The sequence below is a fragment of the Tupaia chinensis genome, unplaced genomic scaffold, assembly GCF_000334495.1.
Source record: "Tupaia chinensis unplaced genomic scaffold, TupChi_1.0 Scaffold143231_1, whole genome shotgun sequence".
Classification (NCBI taxonomy): domain Eukaryota; kingdom Metazoa; phylum Chordata; class Mammalia; order Scandentia; family Tupaiidae; genus Tupaia; species Tupaia belangeri.
Window position 1 is genome coordinate 257,312 of NW_006203075.1, and position 21,488 is coordinate 278,799.

General features: G+C 36.7%; 1 pseudogene; it reads right to left on the minus strand.

Annotated features, from left to right (window-relative positions):
* Nucleotides 1-748: 748 nt before the first annotated feature.
* On the minus strand, nucleotides 749-20,621 carry LOC106733309 (cytochrome c oxidase subunit 7C, mitochondrial pseudogene; annotated as a pseudogene).
* Between the last annotated feature and the right edge of the window lie 867 nt (nucleotides 20,622-21,488).

Genomic DNA, 21,488 nt, shown 5'->3' on the forward strand with positions numbered 1-21,488 from the left:
TCCCAATGAACAAAATATTATCCCTGTTTTATATAAAAAAAAAGAATTCCATTCTTATTAAATCAGTACTACAAAAAGTTACACTCAATTGTTATGGTTACATTTTTTATCAGTTTATTTTTAAATTTTTATTATTTTTCACATTTCAATATTTTACTTTTATTTAGTCTAAACAAGACTAATACTGATGACTAGTACATTTATCAAGGCAAAAAATTTAGGTTACAGGCCTGAAGGGAAAAAAATGAAGTTCCTAAGTAATCAACCAGAAATTTGATGTGTACACAATATGGGTTTTTCTCATGATAATCTACCACTCACAGAGAAAAGACAATTTATTCCTTCACAGGGGAATACTAAAAGTATTTTTTCTCCCTTTAAATTAAAAATTACAGAATCCAAGTCAAATTTGTATCTCTTTTTTATGACATACACAGCCAACAAGGTCCTGATATAGGAATCAAAAATAAATTCTTTGAATTTATGACCATAAAAAACAAGATAAGTCACACACAATTCCTCATGAAGAAACTAATTGGGTAATATTACCCAAAAAATAAAATAAGGACATGTTCAATTAATCATATCCTTATTTCAGAAAAGAGGCATTAAACATTCAGATCATAAGTTTATTTACAAACATATCTAGTATGCTATGATTTTAAGAGTTTGATTCATTTTTCAGAGATTGTGACTGCACCTCTTAAAATATTCTTCATAACTATTCAATGAATGAATTAAAACATCCTTATTTCTTAAGTAGTTGGTGTCTTACTATAAAGAAAGGTGCTGCAAATCCAGATCCAAAGTACAAAGTCATCATAGCCAGTAACCGCCACTTACTTTCCACTAAAAATGGCAGATTCTTCCCCAGGCCCTCCTCATAGTATCTCCTGGACCACAGAGGTTGTGAACCTCCGGATTCTCTCTCCCAGTATGGCGCTGCTGGAAACTCTGGGAGATGTGCAGAGTCAGAAGACAGAAGAAATGGCACTGCAACAACCACTTCTTTTCTCAAGACCTTGTTCTCTAGCTACAAGGACCGAAAAGGAAGAAATGGAGGAAGGCTTTCGGGAAATGTGACAAGGCGGTTGTTTCCAAGGATTGTCATCAATTCACAATTTATAAAAGTTTTCTTTCTTATTCTATAAGAATCTATTGGGAACCAGCAGTTAGCATAATGGCTATGTCGCTGGACTCCCACATAGTTGACCGCGGTTCGTGTCCCGGACCCGGTGGCTTAAAACTCACGCCGGGCGCGTGTGCGTGCGGTCCCAAGATCCCGAGAGAGGAGAATGGAGGAGAAGGGATTGCGGCGTGACCATCCCCCCTGGGGGGTGATTTCTCGCTTTCTGTCTCTATGTCTCTCTCTGTCTGTCTGGCCAGCACACGCACCCTACAGTGAAAATCTCTCCAAAAAAAAAAAGAATCATTAAAAAAAAAAGGTTCAGTTTTGCCTCTTAGCCCATAAAGCCCCAGACACTATCATATGCTTTGCACAAAAAGGCTTGATGGTGCCAAGTGGTGGCACAGTGGTAATACAACTGTACCCACTTGGGAAAGGTCCTACGTTCACATCTTGAGACCTCCCTGAGTGTGTCAATGTGTAGGTATTTGTGATTTCGGTGACTGAGACTGGAGGTGAATCATGGCAGTCTGATCCTGTTAGTAGTACCTACCTCTCTCTCTGCCTCCATGCCTCTATTTCATGGATAAAATAGATACTTTTTAAAAGAATTATTTATTTAATTTTATTTATTCTTTTTAAAATTTGACCAGAGAGAGACAGAGAGAGAGGGAAAAGGAGAAAGCAAGCCATGAGCTCTAGGACTCAAACCATTGTTGGCCATGTGGGAGGGTCTAGCGTCTTAACCACTATGCCACATGCTGGTTCATTAGATGGATAAAATTTTAAAAAGAAAAAAGTCTGTGATGCCTTCAAGAGACCAGTGAATTTGAATAGGAGGCCCAGAACAAAGCCTTATGAAGATGGACTCTTAATTTATGACAAAAATAGTATTGCAGATCTGAGAGGAAAAAGAGCCTCATCTAAAAAAATAAAATGTGAACTTACCTATCTCTCATGTGAAAATAATTCAGGGTGGATTATATATCTAAGTGTGAAAAATCAATAAAACTTTTGAGAGATATATAGAAGAATATCTTTAAGGCTTTCGGCTATAGATGGATTTCTTTACCACAATCCAAAATGCCCTAACCATAAAAGAAAATTGAAAAATTTGACTGCATTGTAATTAATATCTTCTTTTTATAAAAGGATATCATAAAAAGAATAAGAAGGCAAATGACAATGCTTTAGAATTTAGATGACCGATTCCATGACAACCAAGATTTCCAGTAAATGGTCCCTGTAGGTGTCAAATTCCATTTAAAAATGATACTAACCACAGAGCTCAAAGTTTGTAGAAAAGAGAGCCAAGAATCTTAGGTTTCCTAGTCATAGAATTTATAATACATTTCTAATACTCATTATCAAATATGAAAGTTAATTTTTCAAGGGAATAAATGATCTGTTGATAATTATCATTACCATTAAGCAATAGTTTGAATATAACACACAGTTTTGCCTCTTAGCCCATAAAGTATTAAGATTAATACATTCAAACCTTTTATAAATAAATTATTTGTTTTAATTTATTTTGTACCAATCACAACATTTGTAAGGCATTAATTCTGTTAGATACAGAATTAAACCTGACTAAATTGAAAAGAAAATGCATTACAATGCAATTATCTATGTGGTTGTCATTTAGAGCCCTGGCTTTGTCGAAATAATCATTAGAATAGTAAATAAACCTCAACAAAAACAGTGCACTATTTTATGTTAGTAAATGCATTAGCTTTATTGTAGCTGGTGGGCAAAGACAATTTGATGAAACTCCTGGAGGCTGACACATTTCACAGTGAAATGTTTTTCTATCCTTTATTTTATCTGATAACTAAAGGAATCTTTAGCAGTTTAAATGTGGCCTGTTTAGGTCAATACAAACTATGAATACAAAATTTTAAGTTAGTATTTCAAATACAGTAAGTTAGTATTTTAAATGCAGTAATAGAATCTAATAGACAAATGTTAATGTGGCCCAATGAGATGATTCTATGGCTTTCATACAGAACTGTTAAAAACAATCATCTCAGGATAAAAGTATCAATCATCAAAATTTCGTTTACATAAGCAAATCCATCAGGCTAAGAATAACTTTTAAGAAAGTTCTTCACACAATGCCATTTTGGAACCTATTCCACCACTTTTACTCTTAATGGTATTTTACTATATTATACCTAACATTTAATTCATTTTGTCATTCAAATAGATAATTATCTGTTTTGATGGATTCCAAAGAAAAATGGGATTTTTTTTGTGTGTATCTGATATGAAAATTTGTTTCCTACACAAATGATAAGAAAGAATTAAAACATATTGGTACAGAAAGCATCAAGTCAATAAGGAAGAAAGGAAAAGTTTGAAAAGAGGAATAAGAGAACTACAAAACAGAAACAAAAAAAAATTTAAGAATTATTTTAACTTTGTTCATTTTAATTTGACCAGTGAGGGACAGAAAGAGAGAGAAAGAGAGAGAGTGAGAGTGAGAAAGCAAACCACCAGGTCTGGGACTTGAATTGCGGTCAGCCATGAGGGAGTCCTAACATTTTTTTTTCTTTTTTTGGAGAGGTTTTTGCTATAGGGCGCGCGTGTGCTCACCAGACAGACAGAGACAGAGAGACAGAAAGCGAGAAATCACCCCCCAGGGGGGATGGCCATGTCACAATCCCTTCTCCTCCATTCTCCTCTTGGGATCTTGGGCACGCACGTACATGCGCCCGCCGTGAGTTTAAGCCACTGGGTCCGGGACTTGAACCACAGTTGACTATGTGAGAGTCCAGCGACATAGCCATTATGCTAATTGCTGGTCCCCAGGGAGTCTTAACATTTAATTCATCATTTAACCATCATGCCACCTTCCATCCCCTAAAACAAATTTGATAAAATGGTAAAAGTCCTTTCCTATCAATGTATTAGGCCTCCTAATATTCAAGGGAGACGTTCTAAGACCCCTAGTGGATCCTACTGAGCCATGTATGTACTATACATTCATTATGTAACTATGATAAAGTTTATAAGTTGGGCATAATAAGATAAGAATAACTAATAAAATAGAACTATTATAGTAATATTCAAGCATTACTCTTGATGCTTTGGGGCCATTGTTAAGTAAAATACGAGTTACTTAAACATAAGCACAGTGATACCACAATAGTTGATCTGAACCAAAATGGCTACCAAAATGGAGGGTAGCATATATAAGCCGAACAAAAGGGTGATTCATGTTCAGTAGGACAGTGTATGATTTCATCACTCAGAATGGCATATAATTTAAAACTTATGAGTTGTCTGTTTCAGGAATTTTCCATATATTTTTGGACCACAACTGACCATTGGGTAACTGAAACCACAGAAAATGAGATCATGAATAAGGGGGAGAGTAGTGTAATTATTTTAATGTATATGGACTGAACTTCCCAATTAAAAGACATAAAGTGGCTGAACGGATTAAAACCAAGACCTAACTGTACACTGTTACTGTAGCCTTAAGGATGCACGTAGGTTAAAAGTGAAAGGATAGAAAAAGATATGCCATGGAAATGATAAACAAAAGAGAGCAGAAATGACTATACTTGTACAGGACAAATAGATATTAAGAGAAATACTGTCACAAGAGACATAAAAGGACCTTATATAAGATAAAAGGGTCAGATCAGCCCAGATGTAACAAAAAATGTATATGCACACGATTGTTTTTGAATTATTTAACTTTATTTTAATTTGATCAGAGAGGAACAGAGCAAGAGAGAGAAAGAGTGAGGAAGCAAACTGCCAGGTCCGGGACTCAAACCGTGGTCAGCCATGTGGGGATCCAGCACCTTTAACCACCATTCTACCTGCCAGCCCCTATGCACCCAATATTAAGACATTTAAATGAATAAAATATTGCCATCTGAAGCAAAAATAGATAGCAATACAGTTTTAGTAGATTTAAGTAACTTACTTTTAATAATGAATGACTCATCTAGACAAAATACTTTAAAGAAACTACAAATGTAGCCAACATGTAAACCAAATGGTTCTAACAGATATATAGAGAGCATTCTACCCATCCAGCAACATAATCCACATACTTCTCAAGTACACAGGGAACATTCTTCAGAATAGATCACATTATATCACAAATCAAGTCTTAATAAATATAAGAATATTGATGTCATTACAAATACCTTTTCCAAGCACACTGAACTAAAACTAGAAATCAGTAACAAGTGCAACATGGAAAATGTCACAGATGTATTAAAAATTAAGCATGCACTCTTGAACAACCATTGGGTCAAAGAAAAAACAAAGAAATTTACAAATATCTCAAGACAAATGAAAATGAAAACCCAACCTACCCAAACATGAGATGCACAAAAGAAACAACAAAAGGGAAATTTAAGGCAGTGAATGCCTGTATTAAAAAAAAAAATCTCAAATAAGCCATGAAAGAATATACCTGGAAGAACTTTTAAAAATAAAGGCAAACATTAGCAGAATGGAGGAAATATTAATAATAAAGATTAAAGCAGGAGTGGCCAGCAGGTGGCATGGTGGTTGGGGGCATTGGACTCCTACCTGGCTGAACACAATTTGAGTCATGGACCTGGTGGCTTGCTTTCTCACTTTCCCTCTCTCTCTTGCTCTGGTTCTCCCTAGTCAAATTAAATAAATAAAGTTAAATACAATTATATTTTAAAAGTTAGAGCAGGAATAAATGCAGTAGTTCAAACAAACAAACAAAACTAGGGATTGGTTTTTGTCAAGATAAATAAAACTGGGAGCCAGTAGATGGCGTGGTGGTGGCAATGCTGGACTCCCACATGGCTGACAGTGATTCACATCCTGGACCTGGCAACTTGAAACTCACGCCAAGTGCCTGTGTGTGCATGCCCAAAATTCAAGGAGGATAATGAGAAGAAGGGATTATCGTGTGGTCATCCCCCCTTGCATGGGGATGAGTTTTCACTTTCCCCCTCACTGTCTCTATCTGGTAAGTGCACATGTCCTATGGCAAAAAAAATCTTAAAAAAAAAAAAAGGTAAAACTGACAAATTCTTAGTTAATCTTAGAGGAAAAAGGAGAGAAAAGAGAGAAAGCTAAACTACATTCAGAAATGAAAGTGAGGAGGTATTACAATAGATGCCACAAAAATTTAAAATGGCCATAATGGACTATTATGAACAATTATGTACCAGTAAACTGGGCAGCCTAGAAGAAATCAATAAATTCCTCAAAACATTCCATTTATCAAGACTGAACCAAGAAGATATAGAAAGCCTAAACAGACCAATAACAAAGAGAATGAATCAATACCTAAAACCTCTCAAATTGGAAGAGGGAACATTTCTTCATTTTATGAAATTGGTGTTAACGCAGTATCAAAGCTACAGACACCACAAGAAAAACAAAACTGCATACTAATATTTCTAGTGAACATAGATGGAAAAATCCTCAACAAAATATAATTGAACATAATTTAATAGTGTCTCAAATGACTAATACACCGTAATCAAGTGGTATCTATTCCTAATGTACAAATATCATTCAATGTATGTAAATAAATCAAAGTGATGCACCACATTAACAGAATGAAAGGTAAAAATCACACAGTCATCTCAATAGATGCAGAAAAAGCATTTAGCAAAACTCAACACTGGGGCCAGCATGGTGGTTAAGGTACTGGACTCTCACATGGTCAACTGCGGTTTGAGCCCCGTGACTTGCTTTCTTACCTCCCCTCCTTCCCACGTGTTTCTGGTGAGATCACATGGCCTATAGCAAAATAATAACAATAATAATTCTCTTTAAAAAGCCTCATCACCATTTCATGATTAAAGATTCTCAACAAATGAGGTATAGAAGAAATTTACCTCAACACAGTACAAACCATATGTGAAAACCTCCAAGTTCTATTCAGTTGTGAAAAACTGAAAGAAAAAAATTTTTCAAGATTCAAAACACAGCAAGAAAGTATGGTTTTGATTTCTGGTCCAGGGAAAAGGCTAGGTGCAGTGGCATATGCCTGTAATTCTAGTGAATCAGGACACTAAGGTGGGATCATTGTGAGCTTGAGGCTGGTCTGGGCAACATAGTGAGACCCTGTTTGAAAGAGAAGGGTATGGCATGTACCTGTAGTTCAGGCTGGGAGTCTGAGGTAGGAGGATCATGACAAGTGAGACTTCCTTAAAAGTAAATAATAGGGGCCAGCAGGTGGGGTGGTGGTTAAGGTGCTGGACACTCCCACAAGGCTAACCATGGTTCAAGTCCCAGACCTGGTGGCTTGCTGTCCACTTTCCCTCTCTCACTCTCTCTATGTCTCTCTCTGGTCAAATTAAAATAAATGAATGAATAAATCAAGTTAAATAAATAATTCTTAAAAAAAAATTTTTTTTTGGAGAGATTTTCACTGTAGGGCGTGTGCGCTCGCCAGACAGACAGAGAGAGACATAGAGACAGAAAGTGAGAAATCACCCCCCAGGGGGGATGGTCACGCATTAGCAGAATGGAGGAAATATTAATAATAAAGATTAAAGCAGGAGTGGCCAGCAGGTGGCATGGTGGTTGGGGGCATTGGACTCCTACCTGGCTGAACACAATTTGAGTCATGGACCTGGTGGCTTGCTTTCTCACTTTCCCTCTCTCTCTTGCTCTGGTTCTCCCTAGTCAAATTAAATAAATAAAGTTAAATACAATTATATTTTAAAAGTTAGAGCAGGAATAAATGCAGTAGTTCAAACAAACAAACAAACAAAACTAGGGATTGGTTTTTGTCAAGATAAATAAAACTGGGAGCCAGTAGATGGCGTGGTGGTGGCAATGCTGGACTCCCACATGGCTGACAGTGATTCACATCCTGGACCTGGCAACTTGAAACTCACGCCAAGTGCCTGTGTGTGCATGCCCAAAATTCAAGGAGGATAATGAGAAGAAGGGATTATCGTGTGGTCATCCCCCCTTGCATGGGGATGAGTTTTCACTTTCCCCCTCACTGTCTCTATCTGGTAAGTGCACATGTCCTATGGCAAAAAAAATCTTAAAAAAAAAAAAAGGTAAAACTGACAAATTCTTAGTTAATCTTAGAGGAAAAAGGAGAGAAAAGAGAGAAAGCTAAACTACATTCAGAAATGAAAGTGAGGAGGTATTACAATAGATGCCACAAAAATTTAAAATGGCCATAATGGACTATTATGAACAATTATGTACCAGTAAACTGGGCAGCCTAGAAGAAATCAATAAATTCCTCAAAACATTCCATTTATCAAGACTGAACCAAGAAGATATAGAAAGCCTAAACAGACCAATAACAAAGAGAATGAATCAATACCTAAAACCTCTCAAATTGGAAGAGGGAACATTTCTTCATTTTATGAAATTGGTGTTAACGCAGTATCAAAGCTACAGACACCACAAGAAAAACAAAACTGCATACTAATATTTCTAGTGAACATAGATGGAAAAATCCTCAACAAAATATAATTGAACATAATTTAATAGTGTCTCAAATGACTAATACACCGTAATCAAGTGGTATCTATTCCTAATGTACAAATATCATTCAATGTATGTAAATAAATCAAAGTGATGCACCACATTAACAGAATGAAAGGTAAAAATCACACAGTCATCTCAATAGATGCAGAAAAAGCATTTAGCAAAACTCAACACTGGGGCCAGCATGGTGGTTAAGGTACTGGACTCTCACATGGTCAACTGCGGTTTGAGCCCCGTGACTTGCTTTCTTACCTCCCCTCCTTCCCACGTGTTTCTGGTGAGATCACATGGCCTATAGCAAAATAATAACAATAATAATTCTCTTTAAAAAGCCTCATCACCATTTCATGATTAAAGATTCTCAACAAATGAGGTATAGAAGAAATTTACCTCAACACAGTACAAACCATATGTGAAAACCTCCAAGTTCTATTCAGTTGTGAAAAACTGAAAGAAAAAAATTTTTCAAGATTCAAAACACAGCAAGAAAGTATGGTTTTGATTTCTGGTCCAGGGAAAAGGCTAGGTGCAGTGGCATATGCCTGTAATTCTAGTGAATCAGGACACTAAGGTGGGATCATTGTGAGCTTGAGGCTGGTCTGGGCAACATAGTGAGACCCTGTTTGAAAGAGAAGGGTATGGCATGTACCTGTAGTTCAGGCTGGGAGTCTGAGGTAGGAGGATCATGACAAGTGAGACTTCCTTAAAAGTAAATAATAGGGGCCAGCAGGTGGGGTGGTGGTTAAGGTGCTGGACACTCCCACAAGGCTCACCATGGAGTACCTGTAGTTCAGGCTGGGAGTCTGAGGTAGGAGGATCATGACAAGTGAGACTTCCTTAAAAGTAAATAATAGGGGCCAGCAGGTGGGGTGGTGGTTAAGGTGCTGGACACTCCCACAAGGCTAACCATGGTTCAAGTCCCAGACCTGGTGGCTTGCTGTCCACTTTCCCTCTCTCACTCTCTCTATGTCTCTCTCTGGTCAAATTAAAATAAATGAATGAATAAATCAAGTTAAATAAATAATTCTTAAAAAAAAATTTTTTTTTGGAGAGATTTTCACTGTAGGGCGTGTGCGCTCGCCAGACAGACAGAGAGAGACATAGAGACAGAAAGTGAGAAATCACCCCCCAGGGGGGATGGTCACGCTGCAATCCCTTCTCCATTCTCCTCTCAGGATCTTGGGCACGCACGCACACGCGCCCGGCGTGAGTTTTCAGCCACCGGGTCCGGGACACAAACCGCGGTCGGCTACGTGGGAGTCCAGCGACATAGCCATTACGCTAACTGCTGGTTCCCATTCTTTAAAATTTTTAAATAAATAAGGAAAAATAAAAACAAATTGATAAGATGCCCATTCGTGCCACTTCTGTTCAACATAGTCCTGCAAGTCCTAGCCAAAATGATGAAGCAAGAAAAAAAGGCATCCACATTGGAAAGGAAAAAGGTAAATTATCTCTGTTTGTGAATTACATGATTTTATATATAGAAAATCCAAAAACATAACAGCAACAAAACAAAATCCACATACAAAAACCAGGCACATTTGTGTATACCAACAATGAATTATCCAACAAGAAAAAAATTTAAAGCACATTTACAATAGCAGGAAGTAAAAGACTTGTATACTGAAAAGTATAAAATACTGGAAAAGAAATTAAAGCAAACACAAATAAGTGGAAGACATCCTCTTCTTGGATGCCCACTGATTGGAAGGATTAATATTGTTAAAATGGCCATACCACACAAAGCAATGTACAGGTTTAATAAAATCACTATCAAAATTCAAATGGAGGAACCAGAAGATGGCATAATGGTTACATTGCTGGACACCCACATGTTTAACCATGATTTGAGTCCTGAACTTGGTGGCTTGAAACTCATGTTGGGCGCATATGCATGAATGTCTGAACTCCCAAGAGGAGAATGAAAGAGAAGGCATGGCTATGCCTCCTGGGATGATATTTCTTTCTGTCTGTCTCTCTCTGGCAAGCGTGCCCACTCTATAGCAAAGATCTCTCTTAAAACAAAATTCAAATGGCATTTTTTTGCAGAAATAGAAAATTCTTAAATTCTTGGAACCACAAAAATTCCTAAATAGCCAAAGCAATTTTGAGAAAGAAGAACAAAGCTGGAGGCATCACACTTCCTGACTTCAGAATATATTACAAAGTTACAGTAACCAAAACAATATAGCACTGATGCAACATGGACAAATAGGCCAATCAAACAAAATAGAGAGCTCAAAACCCATATGTAAAGAATCAACTAAGTTTCAACAAAGGTGCCAAGAATACACAATAGGGAAAGGTAAATTCTTTCATAAGTCGTGCAGAGGAAACTAGATATCCACATGCAAGAAAATAAATGTGGACCCTTATCTTGAAATTGGATCTGGCAATATACAGAAATCAACAAAAATGTATTAAAGACTAGAATGTAAGACCTGAAACAAACTTCCAGAAAAGACATGATTGGGGGAGGTGCGCCAGCAGATGGCATAGTGGTTATATCACTGGACTCCCACATGGCCAACCTCAGTTAGAATACTGGACCTGGTAGCTTGAAACTCAACACTGTGCAAGTGTATTGTGTGTGTGCCCAAGATCCTGGGAGGAGATGGGTCCAGCAGATGGTGTAATGGTTACAGTCCAGAGATGTAACTGACCACGAAAGAAGAACAAAGCTGGAGGCATCACACTTCCTGACTTCAGAATATATTACAAAGTTACAGTAACCAAAACAATATAGCACTGATGCAACATGGACAAATAGGCCAATCAAACAAAATAGAGAGCTCAAAACCCATATGTAAAGAATCAACTAAGTTTCAACAAAGGTGCCAAGAATACACAATAGGGAAAGGTAAATTCTTTCATAAGTCGTGCAGAGGAAACTAGATATCCACATGCAAGAAAATAAATGTGGACCCTTATCTTGAAATTGGATCTGGCAATATACAGAAATCAACAAAAATGTATTAAAGACTAGAATGTAAGACCTGAAACAAACTTCCAGAAAAGACATGATTGGGGGAGGTGCGCCAGCAGATGGCATAGTGGTTATATCACTGGACTCCCACATGGCCAACCTCAGTTAGAATACTGGACCTGGTAGCTTGAAACTCAACACTGTGCAAGTGTATTGTGTGTGTGCCCAAGATCCTGGGAGGAGATGGGTCCAGCAGATGGTGTAATGGTTACAGTCCAGAGATGTAACTGACCACAGTTCAAGTCCCAGACCCAGTGGCTTAAACTCACGCCAGGCACACGTGTGTGTGTGTGTGTGTGTGCCCAAGATCCCAAGAGGATACTGAGAGAGAATGTGGTCATTCCCCCTGGGGGGGGGATTTCTCTCTGTCTCTCTTCTCTCTCTATTCTTCCGGCGAGTGCACACACCCTATAGCAAAAATCTGTTTTAAATAATAATAATAATAAAGATCCTGGGAGGAGAATGAAGGAGAAGAGATTGTGGCATGGCCATCCACACTAAGGAGTGATTTCTCACTTCCCCTATCACTGTCTCTGTCTCTCTCTCTCTCTCTGGTGAGCGCACATGCGCAAAGGCAAAAACCTATATTAAAAACAAAACAAAACTAAAAGAAAAGACATAGAGGAAATAGTTTAATTTTTCTTTTAACAGATTTTTGCTATCAGGCATGTGCTCTCACTGGAGAGACAGAAAGGGACAGAAAGTACAAAATCACTCCCCAGAGGGGATGGCTATACCACACAGTTCCTTCTCCTCCATTCTCCTCTCGGGATTTTGGGCACACATGCACACACATCTGGCATGAGTTTTAAGCTGCCAGATCCAGAACTTGAACCATGGTCCACTACATGGGAGTCTAGCAACGTACTCATTAAGCCATCTGCTGATCCCATGGGAAAATATTTCTTGACATTGGTCTGGGCAGTGATTTTTTTGGATATGACACCAAAGCAGTCAATAAAATAAAAATTAAGCAAGTGGGATTATATAAACTAAAGCATTTCTGTATAGTAAATGAAACTATCAAAGTAAAAATGCAACTGATAAAATATTTTCAAAACTACTGATAAATGTTTCAAAATATATGAAGAATTTCTACAACTAAATAACAACAACAAAATACCTGATTTTAAAATGAGCAAAGGATTTGAATAAACATTTCTCTAAAGAATACATACAAATGGCCAGTAACACCAGTTGTCAAGAAAATGTGAATTGTGACCACAATGAGATATCACCTCATACCTGTTGTGATGGCTACTATATAAATGAAAGAAAAAAAAATCACACACATTGTCAAAGATGTGGAGAAAGGAGAATCCTTACACATCATTCGTGGACAGTAAATTTTTCACATCTATTATGGAAAACAATATAGAGATTCCTCAGAAAATTTTAAAAAGGAATTACTATGTGATTCAGCAACCATATATCTGAGACTATACCCAAAGCAATTGAAATCAAGATTTTGAAGAGTTAGTAATCTGCACTCCTGTGTTCACTGCAGCATTATTCACAATAGTCAAAACATAGAGACAACCAAACTGTTCATTGGTATGGATAAAGATGTAGTATATACATAAATGAATATCAGTCAGCCTTCAAAAAGAAAAAAAAAAAAAGTCCTGCTGTTTGAAATAATATGGATGAACCTGGAAGACATTATGCTAAGTGAAATAAACCAGACACAAAGGACAAATACTACATGATCCCACTTATATGAAAAATCTAAAATAAGCAAAGTCATAGAAACTGAGAGCAGAATGGTGGTGTAAATTAAAGAGGCAATAGTGAGGCATTGATCAATGCATACAAAGCTTTAGTTATTCAAGATCAATAAGTCCTAGAGATCTTTTGCACAGCATGATGCCTATAATTAGCAAAACTGAATTGTATACTTAAAATTTTTCTAAGAGGGCAGATTTTATGTTGTTTCTTATACACAAAATAATGATAATAAATAATAATATATAGACAAGAAGAAACTTTCAGAGGTGATAGATATGTTTATCATACAGATAGTGGTTGGTGATTGTTTCATGCTGCTTATCTACAAATTCATTAAGTTGTGAACATTGAATATGTAAAGTTTTTGTAGCTCACATCTTAATAAAGAAGTCTTCAAAAGTAAAAAAGAAATTATAAAAAAGGAACTTCTGACATGAGCTACAACACAGATGAGCTTTGAAGGTATTATGTTAAAAAAAGGAAATAAACCACCAAATGGTTGTTTCCAGGGCATAGGGGAAGGGAGTGATGTGGAGTTATTTAATGGGTATAAAGTTTCAATTTTGCACAATGAATAGCATTCTAGAGATGAGTGGTAGTAATGTTTGCACAATATGAATGCACTTAGTACTACCGAACTGTACATCTAAAAATAGTTACAATAGTAAACTTTGTTATGTGTATTTAGCCAAAATAAAAAATATTTTTTTAAAAATTATTTTTTTATTTTTTTGAGAGGTTTTTGCTACAGGACACATGCGCTCGCCAGAAAGACAGAAAGCAAGAAATCACCCCCCAGGGGGGATGGCCACACCACAATCCCTTCTCCTCCATTCTTCTCTTGGGATCTTGGGCACACATGCACACACACCCGGTGTGAATTTAAGCCACCCAGTCCAGGACTTGAACCGCATGGGAGTCCAGCAACATAGCCATTACACCAACTGCTGGTCCCTCACTCTCAATTCTAATCTATTGATCTGTATGTCTATCCTTATGTTAGTTACCCACTGTTGTGATTACTGTAGCTTTATAGAAAGTTTTGAAATCAGGAAGTGTGAGTCCTCCAACTTTCTTCTGTTTTGGCTATTTGTGGCCTCTTGAAATTCCAAGGAAATTTGAGAATTGTATTTTATATTTCTGCAAAAAAAAAAAAAAAAAGCTATTGGAATTCCCATAGGGATTGCACTGAATCTGTACATCACTTTTGATAGTATTGCCATCTTTTCTTTTTAGGGTTTTGCCATAGGGGGTATGTGCTTACTGGAGAGAGACAGAGAGAGGCAAAATGAGAAATCACCCTCCATGGAGGATGGCCATGCTGCAATCCCTTCTCTTCCATTCTCCTGTCAGGATTTTGGGCATGCAAGCACATGCCCAGTGTGATTTTCTAGCCTCTGGATCTGAGACTTGAACTGTGGTCAGCCATGTGGGAGTACAACACCTTAACTACCACACCACTGCTGGCCCAGTATTGCCATCTGAACAATAGTGTGTCTTCCAGTCCATGAACATGGTATGTTTATTTATGTCCTCTGTATTATTCTGGGCTCTCCAGTGAAGCAGAACCAATAAGATAAATTTTATACAAAGAGATTTTATATAAATACATTTATTATAAGAAATTGGCTTATGAGATTATGGAAGGTGAAAAGTCCAAGATCTGTACTCCACAAACTGAAAATCCATGAGAAACAATAATATAGTTTTAGTCCACGTCTGAAAGAATGAGAGGCAGGAAAACTAATGTGTAATTTTTCTGGGTCTGAATTTAAATGTAGCAGAAGACTGATGTCTCAGTTTGAAGACAGATTTTTTTCTCACTTAGCTTTTTATTCTATTCATGCCTTCAAGAGATTGTATGAGGTCCACTCACATTAGTAAGGGCAATCAGCTTTACTCGATCTATTAATCAAAGTTAATCTTGGTCGAGACCCATAGTCTAGTAGTTAAGGGAACCAGATCCCATGTGGCCTACCACAGTTCCAATCCCAGCACTAGCAACCAGAAAAACATACCAGGTGCATGTGCAGGCATACTTCAGATGCCAACAGGATGGGAAAATGGAGAAGGGATTGTGGCATGACCTTGCCTTAGTGGGGGGTGGGGGTGCTTTCTCCCTCTCACTCTCCTCTCTTTCTCTGGTGAGCACTCACACTCTCAGGCAATTAAAAAAAGTTCATCTCATTCAGAAACACCTTTACAAACATATCTAGAATTAATTTTTAACCAAATATCTGAGCAATCCTTGGCACATTCAGGCTGACACATAAGATTAACCACCAGAACTGTTTTTTTACTTTTAACCAACATTGAGAACTACTATTTCGGGTATGTGAGAGAATGAAATTTAGAGCCTGGCCCTTTAAGTTAACAATCATCTAAATGATCACCTATTTCTAACAATAAAAAAAAAAAAAAAAAAAAAAACCACAAGGTTAGAATAGCTATTGATAAATAGGTCAGCCTTGGGGCAGAGAAATAGATGAAGTAGTATTCTAGAAAAGTTTTGCTTTTATGTAAATCTAGAAACATACAATTCCATTTCCTTATATAAAAGGAGATTCTAAACACATAGACAGGAATTTTGATCTCTTTTAAGGAATAAACTACTTCAGAATTCTAATGCAGGTTGTTGTATTGAACTAGAAAGATGACTTTAATTTTCCTGTATAATTTGAAAACTTGCCATACAATTACTAAATATTTAAAAACTTTTCAGTATGTTCTCTCTAGTACTCTTATAAACTTTTTATGAGTTGGGAAAGAATTAGTGTAGCATTCATGAATAAGTAAGCACAAAATCTGGATTGATGCAAATTCAATGATCATCAACTATCTTGTGTTGTCATTTGGCAGTGAGAATAAACTGAACATCTAAACATAATCATCACTGAATTTCTGATGTTTTATTCTACCACCCCAAATCTCAAAATACCAAATTTGAATCTGTTTATCCCCTGGCAGTATTAATGTAAGAACCAAAACCAAACCGTTGAGGGTAAATCCTGATTCCTTTTGACAAAATGTGGACCTCTTCTGTTTGGAGAAGTGTCTTTGCCACAGCAACTGGGACACAAGGCACATGAAGAATTGAGAAGGGCCAGTAATAAATTCTTATCTCAAACCAAAGGCTGATTTCTCTGACTTTTCTCTGGCTACAATAGAGTTTCATAAACTCATAACTGACCACTCTAAGCAGGACAGAAAACAGTCTCAAGACAGACAGACCACCTGAGTTCTGAACTCTATTTCCTTATTTGGTATGATTTTTTTAGCTCATTTTAAGAGTAGTATCAAATCTCTCTGTGCCCGTGCTTATTAATTTATATAACAGGAAAAAATAATACATACCTCACATAATTTTCATAAATATTAAATGACATATAAAATCAATAATGTAGCTTTAGAGATGTACTCAATAAATGTTGGTTCCCTTCATCTGTCTGCCAGTATTCTACCACGTTTTCTCTTTTCCAGGTAAAATATACTTGGATTTCACTTGTTGTCTGTCTAAACCTAAAGTTTGGGTACTGCTATATAATAATCTAAGGCTGAAGTTGAACTAAAATTGGAGGAAGAAAACAATCTGAGCCAAATTCCAACGTTTGATAAGATTGTTACTGAGGGATACAGTAACTCCAGATAAGTGAAAGATCTTTAGAATCACAGTGATGTGAACCTACCAAGATGGCTGTTTTTTGAACTGGATATGACCGCTTTTTAAATTTGATGTATTACAGCAATCCTAGAAGTACTATAAGAGGGAAGAGGGAGGGAGGAAGGGCATGAGGGAGGAGGGAGAGAGAGAGAGATTGAGTTCCTTGAGAAATAAAGCTAATTTGCAAATGATCTTAAAAGCCATGACCCGGAACCAGCAGGCGACGTGGTGGTTAAGGCGCTGGACACTCCCACATGGCCAACCAGGGTTCAAGTCCTGAATCTGGTGGCTTGCTTTCTCACTTCCTCTCTCTCTCACTCTCACCCTCTGTCTCTCTCTGGTCAAACTAAAAAATAAAATGAATGAATAAATAAAATAAAATAAATAATTATTAAAAAAAAAAAAAAGCCATGACCCAGGATAGGACAAAAATCTTTAAAACCGGAAAACAAAGCCTAGAAGAAAATCAGCAACATTTTAGTCAAAAGTCATAAAATTCTATGTCACCAGTTCAGTTTCACGTACTTTATCTTCTGTGGTGGTTTGATCTTCCCTATTAAATTCTGGGATATAATATTCATTTCCAGACTTGTCCTATGATTAAGTTGGCCATTTTCTTAGTTTTTGAACTCTTATTTTTATGTGGCTTGACTGACATGCATAGTATTTGTGTTGGAAAATGTACACTGTGAAGACATGATTAAATGTAAATAAATTAATTAATTTAAAAAAAAAAAGCCATATGACCCAGTCACCTAATGACAATCTATCCTGACTGCCCATTTCCCGTAGTTGGTGTCCCACTACATGAGTGTGTTATATTTGACTATTATCATTGCTCCCTATAGGATTCTACTGCTATCAGGTTTTCCTGACTTCAGTCTGTCCTTGACACATTGGTAGTTAGGTATTATCTCTGTCTAAAAAAACCAAAAATTTTTAAAAACCCCAAATTTCTACAGTATTATTTTAAAGCTTATTTCTCTGTTAGTGAGAGATACTAACTGTTCAAGTTGACTGCCCACTTTTTAAATGGGACAATTTGTTTTCTTGCTGGTAAGTTGTCTGAGTCCCTTGTATATTCTGGTTGTTAATCCCTTTTTGGATGTATATTGTGCTAATATTTTCTCCGTTTCTGCAGGTTATGTCTTTATGGTGTTGATTGTTTCCTTCGCTGTGCAGAAGCTTTTTAGTACAATGCAATCTCATTTGTCTATTCTTTCGTTGCCTGTACTTCTGAGGCCTTATTTTTAAAATGTTTACCTAGGGGCCAGAAGATAGTGTAACGGTTACGTCACTGGACTCCCACATGACCGACCACAGTTTGAGTCCTGAACTGGTGGCTTGAAAAATCACACTGGGCACATGTGCATGCATGCTTAAGATCTCAGGAGGAGGATTGAGGAGAAGGGGTTGTGGTATGGCCATTCCTCCTGAAGAGTGATTTCTTACTTTCCCTCTTACTGTCAGTCTGTCTGTCTCTCTCTCTCTCTCTCTGGAGAGAACACATGCCCTAAGTTAAAAAATCTCATAAAAAAAAAAGTTTAGCTAGGCCAGTGTCCAAAAGCATTACCCCCTGTTTTGTTTTGTTTTCAGTAGTTTCATGGTTTCTAGTTTTAAATTTAAATCTCTAATCCATTTTGAGTTCAGTTTTGTATATGGTGAGAGATGAATTCTATTTTTTTTCCACATATGGACAGTCAATTTTCACAGCAACATTTATGAAAGAGATTATACTTCTCGTAATCAATATTCTTAGGCCTGTTGTGAAAAATCAGTTGACTCTGTGTATGTGGATTTATTTCTGGGTTCTATGTTCCATTGGTCTATGTGTTTGTTTTGTGTGAATACCATACAGTTATATTTGGAAGGCAAGTAGTATGATACCTCCAGCTTTATTCTTTTTGCACAACACTGCTTTGGCTATTTGGGGTCATTTTTTATTCTGTGTGAATTTTATGGTTGTTTTTCTATGTCTGTGAATAATGGCATTAGTATTTTGATAACGATTGCATTGAATCTGTAAATTGTGTTGGGGTATGTCAACATTTTAACGATACTGATTTTGGTACTCTCAACCCATGTGCATGGGATTTTTTTTCTTCAAATTTTTTGTGAGGGTTCTATAATTTTCATGTAGAGATCTTTCACCTCCTTGATTCAATTTTATTTCTAGGTTTGGGGTTTTATTTATTATTTTTTTGTAGCTCTTATAAATGGAATTGCTACCTTTTCCAGATAGTTTGCTATTGGTGTAGAAGCTTGCTACTGATTTTTCATGTTGACTTTGTGTTGTTCTACTTTACTGAATTAATTTATCAATTCTAAAAAAAAAATTGGTGTATTCATTAGGTCTTTTTCTTTATATAATCATATCCTATTCAACCAAGGACTGCTTAAATTCATGGTTTCTGATTTGGATAATCTTTATTTCTCCCTTTTGCTTAATTGTCTTAGCTAAGACTTTCAGTACTATGTTGAATAGGAACTGAGAAAGTGGACATCCCTGTCTTGTTCCAGTTGTTAGAAGAAAAGCTTTCAACTTTACCACATTCAATATGATGTTAGCTGTGGGTTGGTCATATATGACCTTTATTTATTTATTCCTCCTTTTAAGTTTACTCTGTATTTATTCATTATATATCATTACAACATACAAAATTTCTCATCCAGAATACACTGAATATTGACCCAAAGATATTATCATACCTGTTACCTTTAACAGATAATTTTCTATTTTGTGTTTCTTAACTGTTTTACTTCTTTCATTTTCCTCCCTGATTCCCTCCCTCTCATGCTCTAGCATTTCCCACCCTCCTCCCAATGTCTCTGGTACCACATTACTCTCCATGCCTTTATGTTGTCCAATATTTCAGTTTCTATATATGGCCTTTATTAGGTTGAGATATGTGCCTTCTCTACTTAATTATATTAATTGTCAAGAATCTGTGTCATAAAAAATATTGTATTTATCAAATGATTTTTTGCACTCATGGATACAATCAGGATTTTTTTTCTTTGTATTGTTTTTATTGCTTTGCATATATTAAACCTTCCTTGTGTCCCTGGGATAAATCCTAAATGATCATCATGTTCTTTAGTCTGTTATTGTGTTGCTAAACAGAAATACCTGAGACTAGGTGATTTAGAAAGAATAGAAGTTTAGGGGACAGATGGTGGTGCTGCAGAAAAAACACAATGCTGCGTGAGGCTGATCCATGTGGCAAAATTCCAGGTTTAGCATCTGGACATCTCACTTAGTATGCTGGACATACCTGTGACGATTATCTGCCCAAGGCTGGGAGTGGCATCAAGACTCTGTGAAGGGTGCCTTCTCTGTTTCTCTTTGCCTTTCTCAATTATGGAAGAAATAAATTAATGAAGATATTTTAAAATAGAGGTGTATTTGGCTCACAATGCTGGTGCCCAGAAAGTTGAAAGGTGAGGTGGCATCAAGCCAGACTCTGGTGCTACAACAAACATGGTAGAGAAAAGTTGAAAGTTCAGAAGATGTGTGAAAGAGAGACACCAGGACAGCTCTTCCTTTTATAACAAATGTACTCCAGTGGGAATTAACCCCCGATTCAAACACTGCCCATTACACCTTGCCTATTACAGATTTCGTCGCCTCCTAATGCCATTACACTAATATCCAAAACATGAATCTTTGGGAGACAAACCATTATCCAGACCATAACAGTATACAGTTCTTTTGCTGTGCTGTTGAATTTGGTTCACTAGAGTTTTGTTTTTTGTTTCGTTTGTTTTTTTCTGTTTTGTTTTGTTTTTAGGATTTTTACATCTATGTTCATCAGGAATATTGGTCCGTAATTTTCTTTTTTGTGGTTGTATTCTCTTTTCTTGGTATGAGGGTAATGATGCCTTCATAAACTGAGTTCGAAGGATTACCCCCCACTAGGATCTTTTGTAATAGTTTGAGACGAATTGGTATTAGTTCTTCATTAACAGCTTTGTAAAATGCAGTAGAAAAGCCACATATTCCTGGGCTTGTCCTTACTGGGAGATTTTTATTACAGATGCAATTTCATTACTTAGTTGGTTTTTGTCTGTTCAGGCTTTCTTTATTTTCTTAGTTCGATCTTGATAAGTTGTATGTGTCCAGTAATTTACTCATCTCTAGGTTTGCCAGCATGTTCATAATAGTCTTGGATAATCTTCTGTATTTCCTTGATATCTGCTGTAATATTTCCTTGTTAGTGTCTGATTTTATTAATATTTGGGTCTTCTTTACTTAGTCCAGCTAATAGTTTGTCAATGTTTTTTTTAAAAAGAATTTGTATTGTGTTTATGATCTCCATTTCATTTATTTGTGCTCTGATCTTCCTTATTCCTTTTTACTACTTTTTTTTTTGGAGAGGTTTTTGCTATAGGGCACGTGCACTCACCAGACAGACAGAGAGAGAGAGACAGAGAGTGAGTAATCCCCCCCCCCAGGGGGGATGGCCACACCACAATCCCTTCTCCTCCTTTCTCTTGGGATCTTGGGC